General features: G+C 48.9%; 1 long non-coding RNA gene across 1 annotated transcript in view; it reads right to left on the bottom strand.

Annotated features, from left to right (window-relative positions):
• Window positions 1–205: 205 nt before the first annotated feature.
• LOC122255230 (uncharacterized) overlaps window positions 206–15,407 on the bottom strand; it is a 254,655-nt gene continuing 239,453 nt past the window's right edge. The window contains exon 3 of the long non-coding RNA XR_015191460.1: window positions 206–242. This is a non-coding gene — a long non-coding RNA (uncharacterized LOC122255230). The remainder of the gene's footprint in view (window positions 243–15,407) is intronic.

Below are 15,407 nucleotides of genomic sequence, written 5' to 3'. Positions count from 1 at the left end.
GCTGTTGTTGTTTTTTTTCATCCATTATGCAATACACAATGAATAACATCCTAACAAACATATCAAAAATAGCATTAACATTAAAGGGACACCACAAGAGAACATTACCATTACCTAACAAGCTCCCCCTTTACCTTTCCTAAGACATTGAATCTTCACCCACAAGCTTACTTCCTTTCTTTCTTTCTTCTTTCCTTTCTTCACACTTTACACTTCTCTCGCGGAATCGTCAGCCAACTCACCTGCAAAGAAATCAACAAAGAATTAGACACAAATTTTAAAGATTAAATATATCTTATAGATAAAATATTTTTTATAGATAAAATATTCGATTTAAATATGTATGGCATGTTGCACGTTTATGTAAACATCAATAGATACTTAACCTTCTATTTGTATCTCTTTTTCTTTAAATAAACGAAAAAATGACGGAAACAAAAATCAAAACATAAAAGAACAGCAGAGAGCAATGCACTTAATGCAATTGGTCATTCAATGCAATCAACACACAACAAAAACTCCTCAACCTTGTAATGACATCACTTTAAAAGAAAAACGACACCGGACACCAAAATGTCTTCGTGTCATATAGCTTGTGTCAGATGGCACCTCCGCCCATTCTTCTCCTCCTCCTCCTTCGGGGTGTCAAGTGTCACATTGACGGTGTGTCACCTGACATGTCGCAATTGTAAGGGATATCAGTGTCACAAGTAGAAGTGTCTTTCTGAATACAAAGGTAAGTTTATCATCGTTATTGTTATCATCATCATCATTATCTGTTTGTATTGCCAATTATCATCACCATTGTCATTTCATTCATTACCGATATTTTTGTTAGATGCACCATCAATATCATGACCACAATCATCATCATTATAATATCATGCAATGCATTCTAGTCAGACTAATTCATCCAAGACTTTTAACTTTAAAGATTGAAACAAAGAAGAACAATCAAGAAAAATAAAAAAATAGCATCTGCCACAAAAGAATAATGAAACTGCAACACGGATTGCAAAAAATGACAAAACCCAGCAATGAAACCACGAGATTCACAAAGGGAAAAGAAACCGAGAGAGACAGTTGCAATCACATTAAAGATAATGAAGGAGAAAAAAGGAGGAGGTGGAGGAGGAGGAGGAGGAGGAGGAGGAGGGAGATGGGGAAGATGATGATGAAGTAGAAAGGAGTAATAAGTGAAATGACCTGACGCTGTTTTCAACACGTCAAGACGGGACAAATTTACCCTTTCTTAATACAGCCTACGTAACATGAGTGGGGAGGAGGAGAGGGAGGGGGGAAGGAATGGGTGGAGACGGACAGATAGAGGAAATTATCGAGATAGATAGATAGGTAGAGAGAGAGAGAGGAGGGGAGAGAGAGGAGGGGAGAGAAAGAGAGAGAGAGAGAGAGAGAGAGAGAGAGAGAGAGAGAGAGAGAGAGAGAGAGAGAGAGAGAGAGAGAGAGAGAGAGAGAGAGAGAGGGAGGGAGGGGGGGGATAGAAGGAGAAAGAGAGATGACCTTAGCAATAACAAAAAATACGCCAAGGATACTAATATGTAATACCTTATATATCAACAATGACGATCATAATACATACGATCAACGTAACAGATAATACTTTGGTGAAGCAGCAACTAAGACAAAAAGAGTAACTTCATCTACATGGTGACCAAAAGCTTCACATGATGCTCTCTGTCACATCATCTCCTTCATCACTCATTTAAAGTGACATGTCAATGGTTCCTCATTTTACCTTAATTATTGGATATCCTCTTTCACGTCACTGTGTCGCATTTCTCACACTACTTACTCCGTATATACTATTTTTTTCTGTCTTTCTCCTCTCTCTCCCTTTCTTCCTCTCTCTTTCCTCCCCGCATCCCATTACCTTACGTAGTATTGCAGGTCTCTTCCTCTCACGATCTTTATCTAATTTCCTTTCATTTCCATATTGTTCCCTCGAGCTTTTCCTTACACCCTTACACACTATCTTTATCAAATCCCCTTCTCCCTACACATACGCTCCTTTCCCCTCCAAGGATATCCACCCGCTATCCACCATCCTAAACCCTATCCAACCAAGACGCTCCCCCTGAATCCGCTTCGACTTCACGCAAACCCACTCCCACGTCAAGAAGACAATCCTACTTCTTAAAAAGGAAAAGAAAAGAAGGAACGTCTACTAAATCCTCTCTCCAAAGGATCGAAATCTATAGAACCTTGTACCTATGATCCTATTTTTTCTTTTCTTTTTATTACCTTATAATCGCCATCGTTCATGGATCTATAAACCTTAATCCTCTTCTCTAAAAGCGGAGGAGAAAGAGAAGATAAATGAAATAAGTGAAGACTTCGAGAAAGAAAAAAGGGAAAGAAAGAGAGAGAGAATGGAAGTGGAAGGGGAGTAAATTTTGGGAAAAAAAGTGGATGAAGTAGAAGGAAGGAATCTGAAGAGAAATGTAAAAACGATAGGGATATAAATGGAGAAATGCCGTAAAAGTACTGGCCCATATGAAAGTAGGAAAATACAAATACAAATAATAATAATAATAGTAATAATAATTATAATAATAAAACAATTATAATCATCATTACTAACGGATATAAGAACGCATGACTAAAGAATAAAGTTTAAGTAAAGCCAGTACAACCTCACGGGTTCTGAACGAAGTCTGAAAAAGGAAGGAGAGAGAGAACCCGGAATTAAAGAACAAAATAAATAAGCGGCGAGAAGAAAACAAAGGGCAGGGTGGAGAGGCATCGCCGCCCTTACAAGACCCTCTCCTCCTCTGTGGGGCGAGCGGGCGCTGGCTCTCCCGGCGACCTCGCCGCTCTAATGACGGGGACGGAGGACGAAATGATACACCGGCGACGGAGGTCGTTGTTCTTCCTCTTCTCCTTCTTCTCCTCCTCATTTTTCTTTTTTTTTCTTCTTCTCCTCCTTCTCTTCTTCCTCCTCCTCCGTTTCCCTTTCCTTCGCTCGGTTTGACACGGAGCACACACACATAGACATGCACATAAACACACAGAAACACGCACACACACAATAAAAATCAGCATCTATACATAGTAACATATAAACATAAGCACTAAGCTCCTCGTATACCCCCTCCCCCCCACATACACACATACTCCCTCCATATTTTCAGACAGCATAAAAAAGCACACGCTCGCCCTCATCACACGCAACGCCACATAAGGTCCGTCAGAACCGTCCGCGATGAAGAGGCGAGTAGATGAGTAGATGAATGGACGAATGACCTCTGTCTCTGCCTTCCTCACGGTCTGATACGATGACAATACGCACGCATACACTTGGAGAGGACGGTGACCCATCACTGACAAAGAAACACACACACACACAGACGATACATACATACATAAATACATACATAAACACACGCACGCACAAAAAAACAGACGCAACATGTATACACACACACACACACACACACACACACACACACACACACACACACACACACACACACACACACACACACATAAGCCTAAACGCACAGTTCGTGGTGATTTTGGTGCATGAAACCAAAGTGTTCTAAGACTTGAATTACACTTATGGCAATAATAATAGTCAGTCCTGTCATTAACACTGCCATGTGGTGTGTCTTGGTCTCTTGTCTTCCTCCCCCCCTCTCCCCCACTCCACCTTCGCCCCTCCCCCACTTTCATGATGGGAGGGAATGGGGGAAAGGGAAGGAGAGGGGAAGGGAGAGGAGTAGTATAAGGGAGGGGAGGGCAGGGCAGGGGAGGGGAGGGGAGGGGAGGGGAGGGGAGGGGAGGGGAGGGAAGGAGAGGAAAGGGGAGAGAAGAGAAAAAGAACACCATTAGGAAAGAAACAAACGGCCTGAAAACCTTCCATGACTGAAACGATAATGGCCCACCCGTGAAAGACGACTCAAAACGAAAAGGAAATAAAGCAAGACGGAAGGAAGGCTAAAGACGTCGCATCCGTCAAACCAACGACAACGACAACGACCACGACGACCAACTACTACGACCACCACGACCGCTGACCACGTTGACGGAAGTGCCGTAACTTGATATGTCGTTGGATGGGGAAAGAATAAGGAGAAAAAATAACGAGAGAGAGAGAGAGAGAGAGAGAGAGAGAGAGAGAGAGAGAGAGAGAGAGAGAGAGAGAGAGAGAGAGAGAGAGAGAGAGAGAGAGAGAGAGACAGGAGAGAGGAGGGAGGAGGGGGGAGGGAGAAGGAGGGAGGGAGGGAGAGAGAGAATGAATGAAAGAAGAGAGGAAAAAGAGAAAGAGTGAAATAAGAACATCAAAGAACACTCAATATACAAAACAAAACAAGAGAAGAGAGAAGCAAAACCAGAAACAGATAACAGAAATAGAAAATAGAAAATGGAAAATAGAAGAAAACGGGAAAATAAACAGAAAAACGCGAAAATACAACACTAATTACGGCAAACGGCGCACCGAAAACAAAGGAAAAGAAGTAAATAAGGGAGATGGGGAGACTAGGGAAGAGAGTACGGGGGGGTGGAGGGGGGGGTCGGCGGACAAAGAGAAAAGTAACCAACGATGGGGATGTGGATGCGGGTAGAGGAGCGGGCTGAGGATGCGGGATGGATGAGGCATTAAATACATCCACATCCACACACACACACACGAACTCATTCACCCCCCTCCCCTATGCACTAACAGACACACTCACTCACTCACTCTCACTCGTCCTCACTCTCACTCGTCCTCAACTCTCACTCGTCCTCACCCATACTCATGAACACTCCCACTCACACGCACACTCATACAAAACAGCAGCACGCAAAGCCCTCAACTTGACCTTGGACGGACGTCCTCGCACGACGCACGCGCAGTCGCAGAGAAAAAAAACGTACTTTTGTAAAAAAAAAATAATAATAAAAAAATAAAAATAAATAAAAATAAAAAAACGAAAAAAAAAACGCCCGGCGTGACTACAGTTTACGACGGGGAGGGGGAGGGGCGAGGAGGGAAGAGGGAGGACAGAGGGGAGGAAGGAGGGAAGGAGGGAGAGAAAAGAGAGAGGGGAAAGATGGAGGGGGGAGGGGGGAGGAGGGAGTAGGAGGGGGGAGATTGGTAAGGAGGGAGGAAAGAGGGAGGGAGGGAGGAGGTACGGGAGTGGACAGGGAGTGGAATTGGAGGAGAGAAGGGAGGATAGAGAGGAGGGAGTGGAGTGGGAAGGGAGGAGGAGGGAACAAGCGGCACAAGGAACAAGCGAGGAAATAAGAGATATCGAAACAGACAGACAGGAAAAAGGGCGAAAGAAGAAGGGAAAAGGAACAGAGGAGAAAGAAAGTAGGAGAAAAGAAGAGGGGAAAAAAGAGAAAAAATAAATATAAAAAGAAAGAACCAACAAGGGGGGGAAAACAATTAACAAGAAACAATACGGAGCAAAACTTAAGAACGGGAAAAAAAAAAAAAAAGTAAAGAAAAAAAAAAAACAGAGAAAGCAGAAGAAAAAAAAGCAAAGGAATATAGGAAAGAAGCAAGGAATAAAGGAAAGAAGAAAGGAAGGCAGGCAGGAGAAGAGCCTGATCGGCGGGGCGAATGAGAAACGAGCGGCATTCGCGCGACCTCCAAAGTACTCCCCGCGAGACACGAAAAGGCTTCCGGAACCGCCGCCGCTTGGGCTCCATTTACACCCCCTACACCCCCCCTCCACCACGCCCCGCCCTTTTTGTTTTGTTTTGTTTCGAGGCGGACGGGGCTAAGAGGCGGGGGTGGGAGGGGAGGGGAGGGGAGGGGAAGGGGTGGGAAGGAAGGAGAAGGGAGGGGAGGGGAGGGGAAGGGAAGGGAAGAAGAAGGAGGGGAATGAGGGGAAGGAAGGGGGGGAGAGGAATGGAAGGAGAAGGGAAGGGAGAAGGAGGGAGGGGAAAGAAAGGAAGGGAAGGGAAGGGAAGGGAAGGGAAGGGGTGGGGAGGGGAAGGGGAGGGAAAAGAAGGGAACAGAAAGGAGGGAAGAGAGGGGAGGAATGCGCGGCGGATGAAGTGAAGAGAAATAGGATGAGGAGAGAGGAGAAGGCAAGGATGGAGGAAGAGGATGAGGAGAGAGAAGGCAAGGATGGAGGAAGAGGATAAGTAGAGAAGAGCAGCGAATGATGTAGAAGTAGGACGAGGAGATAGGAGGCGGAGGGGATGTAGGAATAGGATAAGGATAGAAAAAAATAAAACAAGGAATAAAGAAAAAAAGAAAACATAAAATGGAATAAGGAAGGGAAGAGAAAGCAAAAAAACGAAACCAAAAGCAAGAATAGCGGTGAGATGAAAAACAAAGACAAATCAAAGAATAATAACAAAGAACTTACAAACAAACAAAAAAAAAACACTAACCAATGACCAAACCGCACAATCCAAGGTAAGAAGAAAACAAAACACAAGATGGCGTCTCCAACCAACAAACAAACACGTAATGCGGAACCAATTGATCCAAAACAAACAAACAAAGAAAATACACGAAGGAGAGAGAGAAGGGAGGGGGGAAATAATCGACATGAAGGCGAGGTCAAACGGGAGGTTAATTAGTGGTAAAAGGTCAACACGTAAACATACAGATAGAAGGGAAAAACGTTTTTTATTTGTTATTACTATAATTATAATTTTTTTATCTATTTATCATTATTATTTGTTTTTCTTTCAAGCACGCGCGCGCGTGCGTGTGTGTCTGTCTGTGTGTGCATGTGCGTATGAGTGTATGCGTACGCGTGTGCGTGTGCGTGTGCGTGTGCGTGTGCGTGTGCGTGTGCGTGTGCGTGTGGGCGTGTGTGAACACAAGGGCGTTATATGCGTGTATAAACAAGTTCGATCAGAACGAAATAAAGTCGAACAAATAAAAAAAAAGAAGATACATCGGATGCACGCTTCAACAACAATTAAAATGCGGCTGAAAAGAAGCTCGACCAACAAAGAGATTGCGGACGTTGGGGCGGAGGAAAGAGAGGGGGAAGTGAGGAGGGAAAAAGGGAGAGAAGGAAAAGGGAGGAACGGAGGACGAGATAGGGGAAAAGGAGGGAGGGAGAGGGGGGAGGGAAGAATGGAGAAGGGCAGTGGGAAAGAAGAAGAAGGAGAGAGGGAACGAGGGATGGAGAGAGAAAAGAAGAGAAGAGACGAAAGACGAGAAACGAGAGACGAGAGAGAGGATAGGAGAGAAGAGGGAGGGAGGAAGAAGGATAAGAGCCACACGAAGGGAGAGAGGGAGGGAAAATGAAGGGAGGTTTCGAAATAATCCGTCCACCAATCGTGAACAAACCGGCAACAATAAATTACTAAACACCACCCCCTACATAAAAAATATCAAACAAATAATATAATAAATGAAAAAAAAATGTATATGAATGACATGACAAAAGAGTACATCACGAGCCATTAAACCAATCCTTGACAATTATAACCACGAGTCATTCATTCCACATAACATGTTTCATTTCAACACATGATCCATCTGACAGCCCTCCATAAAACAAAATCACAGGCGGATATTCATTTCCAAAACTAAATCCATGAAAAAAAAAATCGAGTAGGCCTAGTTTATGCCTCTGCATGCCCCCCCCTACCCACCCACCACCACCACCATGCACACACACATTGCAGCTTTATGAGTAGGATATACACAAGATACTCAGTCTATATGTACTGGAAGGGCAATATATATATTCTTTCTCCATAAAAATGCCAGCGCTTTACTTTTCGTTTACACACACACACACACACACACACACACACACACACACACACACACACACACACACACACACACACACACACACACACACACACACACACAAAATCAAATACATACGACCATACATTTATTTAAAAAAAAAAACAAAAAACATACAGACAGCCATGGAGAGAGAAACAACAATAGATTCTCCATCTCTCCCCAGTTCTTTCCTTCCTATTCATGCTCCATCCCTCCTCTCCCTATCCCCTTCGTGCGCGCGGCTGGTCCCCATTTCGTCCGGCTGGGACCCCATCCCCCTCCCCCCCACTCGACCGGTCACGTCTGCCCTTTAAATTTCCCCTCTCTTTTGGGGGGAACAGGAATGTTAGTCAAAAGAGTGTGTGTGTGTGTATGTGTGTATGTGTGTATGTGTGTATGTGTGTATGTGTATGTGTATGTGTGTGCGTGTGTGTGTGTGTGTGTGTGTGTGTGTGTGTGTGTGTGTGTGTGTGTGTGTGTGTGTGTGTGTGTGTGTGTGTGTGTGTGTGTGTGAGTGAGTGAGTGTGTGAGTGTGTGTGTGTGTGAGTGAGTGAGTGCGTGGGACAGAAATGATTTATTTTGCGACAAGAAGAGAGGGAGGGGTGAGGGAGGTAGAGGGAGATAGGGTAGTTGGGAGAGGAGTATGAGGAATAATAATATTATAATGAGGAGTAGTATGAGGAGGAGTAGAATAAGTATGAGTATGAGTATGAGGAGTACTATAAGGAAGAGGAGTATGAGGAGGAGTAGGAGTAGGAGTAGAATGAGTATGAGGAGGATAAGGAGGAGTAGTATGAGGAGTATGAGGAGGAGGAGTAGGAGTAGGAGTAGTAATAGTAGTAGGAGTATGAGGAGGAGAAGGGGGAGTATGAGGAGGAGTATGAGGAGGAGAAGGGGGAGTATGAGGAGGAGTATGAGGAGGAGGAGGAGAAGGGGGAGTATGAGGAGGAGGAGGAGGAGGAGGAGGAGGAGGAGGAGGAGTAAGAGGAGTAGGAGGAGTAGTAGTAGGAGTAGTAGTAGTAGTAGTAGTAGTAGTAGTAGTAGTAGTAGGAGGAGGGGGAGTATGAGGAGGAGGAGGAGGAGGAGGAGGAGGGGGAGTATGAGGAGGAGGAGTATGAGGAGGAGGAGTATGAGGAGTATGAGGAGGAGGAGGAGGAGGAGTAAGAGTAGGAGTAGGAAGATTATTACTAACAATAATAATAAGAAGAAGAAAAAAGGAGGAGAGAGAGGGAAGGGAAGGGAGCTCCTTCCGCCAGAGAAGTGCCGGGAGGAACTCGCAGAGGAAGTCAAGTCAGTCTCGCAGAGATCGAGTCTTCGAGAGAGAAACGGCAGCAACTAACGCGCAACCTGCAACTTGCAACTCGCTGAGCGGGTCTGCGGCGAGTGTGTGCGCGCGAAGTGGCAGACAAAAGCGCCCGCGGACCAGCTGCAGACTCATTATGGATGATTTCCTCCGCTTGCGTAACTCTTTCACGCGTACGTACGGACTAAGCCCAGATACTCCGAGGCTGCTGGCTTGGTTGGGGTCCTTGGCCGGGTCGCCGGGTCGGTCTGTGTAATGGCGGGCTGTCTGCTGGACGCGCACGTAGACACACGCAAGCACGCAAACACAAACATAAAAACACACACACACAAACACACACACGCACATACACACACACGCGCACGCGCAAACAAGCACACAAGCACATACACTGGCACACATTGAGTCTAGAATCTTTGGATCTCGCTCACACTCACTCAACTCACACACTTTCTCTCTCTCTCCCTCTCACACACACATACATATTCACTCTTACTTTCGCAATCTCATTTTCAGAATCACTCTCACTCTTCTTGCTCCTCTCTTTTACTTCCCTCCCTCTCTCCCTCCCTCCCTCCCTCCCTCCCTCCCTCTCCCTCCCTTCCTCCCACCACCACTGCTCAATCCCCAGGATAACAGCCCTCCTACTGACACTCATTACACAGAATCTCGTGGCAGTGTACAAATAGACAAGCTCATCGTGCACTGGTGCCAGAGAACGTAGCTTATACACGCTACTTATGCATGGACGTAACTTGTATGCGGGAGTTAGTTGTGCATGGACATCGGGCATTGCCTAGCCATGAACGTTGCTTATACATGAATGCTGTTTATGCATGAACGTTGGTTATATATGAACGCTGGTTTACACGGACGCAGATCATATATATACGCTGATTATACATAAACGTCGGTTTCACCAAGGGTCTGCCAGATCTTCACACACTGACCTGTTCAACATACGGGCAAATCAAGCCAACAACTAATGCAGATGCGCGCGTTCAAAACATGGACGACACGTATTCATTGCCCGGTGGCCGAACGACGAAGCTGATAATATAACTTTTCGTTCGAACATTGCGTTAACTCCAAGCACTGCCTGGTCGCTCGTGTACCCTCTCACGCTCGGGGAAACTTGAAATATTTTATAAACCAAACGAAAGAGGAAGAAGAAACAAAGAGAACGATAATAAATAAGACTAAAGCTGACGATAGGGGACAAAGAGAAAGAAGCCAAAATAAGGCAGAACAAGCACTAGGCCAAAATTACACTCCTGGTAAGTGGAACTCACACACTCAAAGCACGACGTTGGAAAGACACGGAGAACGAGGAGGAGGAGGCAGAAAGGAAGAACGAGAAGCACAAGGAGGAGGAATTCGAGGTGGAGGATAAGGAGGAGGACGAGTAGGTTGAGGAGGAAGACGAGGCGGAGGACAAGGAGGAGGATGAGAAGGATGAAGAGGAGGATGAGAAGGACGAAGAGGAGGATGAGAAGGACGAAGAGGACGAGGAGGAAGGACGAGCAGAACAAAGACGGAGACGAAGAGAAGGACGGGGAGGAGGAGGACGAGAAGGACGGGGAGGAGGACGACGAGAGGGCGAGGAGGATGACGAGGCGGAGGAGGAGAAGGACGAAGAGGAGGACGAGGAAGGATGAGCAGAACAAGGACGGAGACGAAGAGAAGGACGGGGAGGAGGAGGACGAGAGGGACGAGGACGAGGACGAGGCGGAGGACAAGGAGGAGGAGAAGGACGAAGAGGAGGACGAGGAAGGACGAGCAGAACAAGGACGGAGATGAAGAGAAAGACGAGGAAGAGGCGGAGGACGAGAGGGTCAAGGAGTAAGACGAGGCGGAGGACAAAGCAAGAGACGAGAAGGTCGAGGAGGAGGGAGAACGGAAAAGAAGAGAGGGAGAAAGAACATCATCAGCTGAAGACAGAAGGATCCCCGACAGGAAGTCACGTCCGGGGATCTGCGGGAATCGGCGCCCGCGAACCTCATGCGGAAAGGTACTTTGACCGTCTCCGGAGTAGAGGTGGGTGAGGGGGAGGTGGGTGAGGGAGAGGTGGGTGAGGGGGAGGTGGGTGAGGGAGAGGTGGGTGAGGGGGAGGTGGGTGAGGGAGAGGTGGGTGAGGGGGAGGTGGGTGAGGGAGAGGTGGGTGAGGGGGAGGTGGGTGAGGGAGAGGTGGGTGAGGGGGAGGTGGGTGAGGGAGAGGTGGGTGAGGGAGAGGTGGGTGAGGGGGAGGTGGGTGAGGGAGAGGTGGGTGAGGGGGAGGTGGGTGAGGGAGAGGTGGGTGAGGGGGAGGTGGGTGAGGAGAGTGGGTGAGGGGGAGGTGGGTGAGGGGAGGTGGGTGAGGGGAGGTGGAGGAGGGGAGGTGGAGGAGGGGGAGGTGGGTGAGGGGGAGGTGGGTGAGGGGGAGGTGGGTGAGGGAGAGGTGGGTGAGGGGGAGGTGGGTGAGGGGGAGGTGGGTGAGGGGGAGGTGGGTGAGGGAGAGGTGGGTGAGGGGGAGGTGGGTGAGGGGGAGGTGGGTGAGGGAGAGGTGGGTGAGGGGGAGGTGGGTGAGGGAGAGGTGGGTGAGGGGGGGGTGGGTGCGGGTGGGGTGGGTGAGGGAGGGGTGGGTGGGGGTGGGGGGGGTGAGGGAGAGGTGGGTGAGGGGGAGGTGGTGTGAGGGAGAGTGAGGGGGAGGTGGGTGAGGAGAGGTGGGTGAGGGGGGAGGTGGGTGAGGGAGGGGGTGGGTGAGGGAGAGGTGGGTGAGGGGAGAGGTGGGTGAGGGAGAGGTGGGTGAGGGGGAGGTGGGTGAGGGGGAGGTGGGTGAGGGGGAGGTGGGTGAGGGGGGGGTGAGGGGGAGGTGGGTGAGGGGGAGGTGAGGTGAGGGGGATGAGGGGGAGGTGAGGTGAGGTGGGTGAGGGGGTGGTGGGTGAGGGGGAGGTGGGTGAGGGGGAGGTGGGTGAGGGAGAGGTGGGTGAGGGAGAGGTGGGTGAGGGGGAGGTGGGTGAGGGAGAGGTGGGTGAGGGAGAGGTGGGTGAGGGGGAGGTGGGTGAGGGGGAGGTGGGTGAGGGGGAGGTGGGTGAGGGGGAGGTGGGTGAGGGGGAGGTGGGTGAGGGGGAGGTGGGTGAGGGGGAGGTGGGTGAGGGGGAGGTGGGTGAGGGGGAGGTGGGTGAGGGGGAGGTGGGTGAGGGGGAGGTGGGTGAGGGGGAGGTGGGTGAGGGGGAGGTGGGTGAGGGGGAGGTGGGTGAGGGAGAGGTGGGTGTGGGAGAGGGGGGTGGGGAGGTGAAAAAAGGTGAGGGGAGAGGTGGGTGAGGGACTACCAGCACGGCGCGCGCCGTGAGGGAGAGCCCGTGGGTCGTGACGGGGGGAGGTGGGTGGGGGGGAGGTGGGTGGTGAGGGGAGAGGGGGTGAGGGGGAGGTGGGTTGAGGGCTCGGGTGGGTGAGGGGGAGGTGGGTGAGGGAGAGGTGGGTGAGGGAGAGGTGGGTGAGGGAGAGGTGGGTGAGGGGGAGGTGGGTGAGGGAGAGGTGGGTGAGGGAGAGGTGCTGTGAGGTTCCTGGTGGGGAGAAGGGGGGAGGGGTGGGGGGGCCAAGAATCCCCCGGACGAAATCCGCTCGAGAGTCTGGGAGGTTCTCGTCGTAAGTATTATCATAATCATTATTATTATTATTCCTTTTCACTATCGAACTTTTTCCTTCAGTTTCGACCGAAATTCTTATAAAAAAAACCGTCTTTCTTCAGGTAGAATGTAAATAGTATTCTCCCTTTCCGCCTATCCCTTCCTCCCTCCGCCCCCCCCCCCTCCCTGCTCCTCATAGATGCACCCCAAAATCCGTTCTCTACTTCCGTCTCGTACGCATTCCAGAAGATAACTTGCGTACTTCCTCTTCTTTGCGTCCAATTACTTTCTCATTTCTCTTTCTTCATTCTCTACTCCTACATTCCCTTCTATTCTTCCTCCTCCCTTCTTCCCCTCCTCCTCTCTTCTTACTTCCCCCTTGGCTCTTTCTCTTTCTCCTTCCCCTCCCCATCTTTCTTATCGTTCGTTCCCTCTTCCTTTTCCTTCTTGTCCTTCCTAATCTCCCCTCCTTTCCTTCCCTCACCTTTTTTCCCTTTCCTCTCTTTTCCCTATCCGCCAATCCTAACCCCAACACAACACCCAATATCACTACGGTGTCACAAAGTCCTCACCCTCCTCCCCCTCCCTCCCTTCCTCCCACAACCACAACTCAAGACCCCGCCCGAGGGACTCTCATCCTTACCGCGTCCTGGCACAACGTCCATAGTCCCGTGCCATACCAACACCCTGGGCTAACACAAGGCGACGACTTTTAATATAAGCAGAATATGGCGTCCGCGGCCAAGGGGATGACGGTGTGGGCCCTGGTGACTCGTGTGAGACCTGGTGACTTGCAGAAGTGTTGGTGGCCCGTGTGAGACCTGCAGACTGGCAAAGGACCTGGTGGCTTGCATAAGACCTTGTGATTTGCACAAAACCTGGCGATTTGCACAAGACCTGGTGAGTTGCATACAACCTGGTGATTATCATACGACCTGGTGATTACCATACGACCTGGGATTTCCATACGACCTGGGGATTATCATAAGACCTGGTGATTACCATACGACCTGGGGATTATCATAAGGTGACTTGCACGGTAACTGATTACCCACGCGAGACCTAAGACATTGATTTGCTTAACCTGGTGACGCCGAATGCACTAGCGCGAGTATCTAATCAATGACATGCATCAAATGCAACCTCTGCTCTTGCGGTATCTCGCAAATTCACATTTATATTTCCTTACCTTTCTTTACATATATTCTTCTTTTTCACGGCTCCCTAGTCTGCCTGTCCGGGTGTCTATCTATCTGCCTGTCTCTATCTCTCTGTCTGCTTGCCTCTCTGCCTCCCTGCCTCTCACTCTCACTCAATCTCCCAAACCTCTCAACTTCCCCTCTCCTTCGATCGTTATTTTTTTCTCTCTCCGCCCCTGAAACGCCCACCGAGCCTTCCTCTTCGCAACGCAACTCATCTGTCTCCCCGACATCCCTCCACGCCCACCTCTCCTCCACGCCCACTTGGCCCCTTGTTGTTCTGGAGCCGTGACGAGCCCCCCCCCCCTCCCATCCCCTATATTCCACATTCACTCCTCTTTCCATTCTTTCCATCCCCCCCTTACTTCTTACTTCTTACTCCCCTCCCCTAGGGAATAAGGTAAAGAGGGGTTAGATGGGGGGGGGATAGGTCATGCAGCTCTACAAACACTGCATGGGTTAAAATGAAAACAAAATCAAGAAAGGACATGGGTAGAAGAATAAAATAAAAGCGAAGAAAATAGGGAGAGTTGGCAGGGGGAGGAAATGAAATGGCGGGAAGAGAAGTAGAGGAGAATGAGGGGAGACACAAGAGGAGAGAATGAGTGGAGACACAAGAGGAGAGAATGAGTGGAGACACAAGAGGAGAGAATGAGTGGAGACACAAGAGGAGAGAATGAGTGGAGACACAAGAGGAGAGAAAGAGCAGAGGCTGAGAGAGAGAGAAGGAGGTGATGGAGAGAGAGTTGAGAATGAGAAGAGGGTGAGAGAGGAGAGGAGATCTGGAGAGATTTGATGAGAGAGAGAGAGAGAGAGAGAGAGAGAGAGAGAGAGAGAGAGAGAGAGAGAGAGAACGAAGAGAGAGAGAGAGAGAGAGAGAGGGGAGAGAGAGAGAGCAGACTTGTCAGGAAGACATACTGGACCCAAAAGTGAAAAAGAAAAAAGGGAAACTGTGAGCAAGGAAGTCTATCAAGACAGATTAGCTTTTCCGTTCAAATGTTCCCTTATCAATTTTTTCCCTCACCTCCTCCGCTTCCGCTTCTAAATCCTCGTCCTCCTCCTCCTCTTAATCATCTTTAGTTATAAATAATTCCATACCTGAATCCTCCCAACACCCCCCCCCCCTCTCATTCTAAAATCACCTCTGCGCTACCGACTCTGCCTCTCACTCCCCCCTTCCCTATCCTCTCTTCGTGTCCTTAGGGTTAACCCCTGTCCCTATCCTAGCCCTTAAGTTCAGCCCTCCTCCTCTCCCATCCACCTCCTCTCCGCCTTTCCTATCCACCTCCCTCCCTCCTCTCCTCCTCTATCACCCCCCTCCCCCCCTCTTCACTTACCTCGCCATCTCGCCTGTTAACCGCAAGAGTCACTCACGTAATACGCACCTGCAGAAAAATAGAAAAAAATGTTATTCACTAACGGTTTCTCTTTTTAAGATGCAGTACACGCACAAAGGTATCAAATTCCAATAAAAAGCGATAAAAATAAAGATAGAAATAATAATAAAGAAAGGGAATGAGGGGTAATCAGAGAAAAAAAAGGAAACAAAATACAGAACGCAGACGGAAAACAGA

The sequence above is a fragment of the Penaeus japonicus genome, unplaced genomic scaffold, assembly GCF_977035675.1.
Source record: "Penaeus japonicus unplaced genomic scaffold, GWHDUDI00000001_assembly GWHDUDI00000012, whole genome shotgun sequence".
In the NCBI taxonomy this organism is placed as follows: Eukaryota; Metazoa; Arthropoda; class Malacostraca; order Decapoda; family Penaeidae; genus Penaeus; species Penaeus japonicus.
Note: the sequence above shows the minus strand (reverse complement) of the source record. Positions and strands in the feature narration are given on the sequence as shown.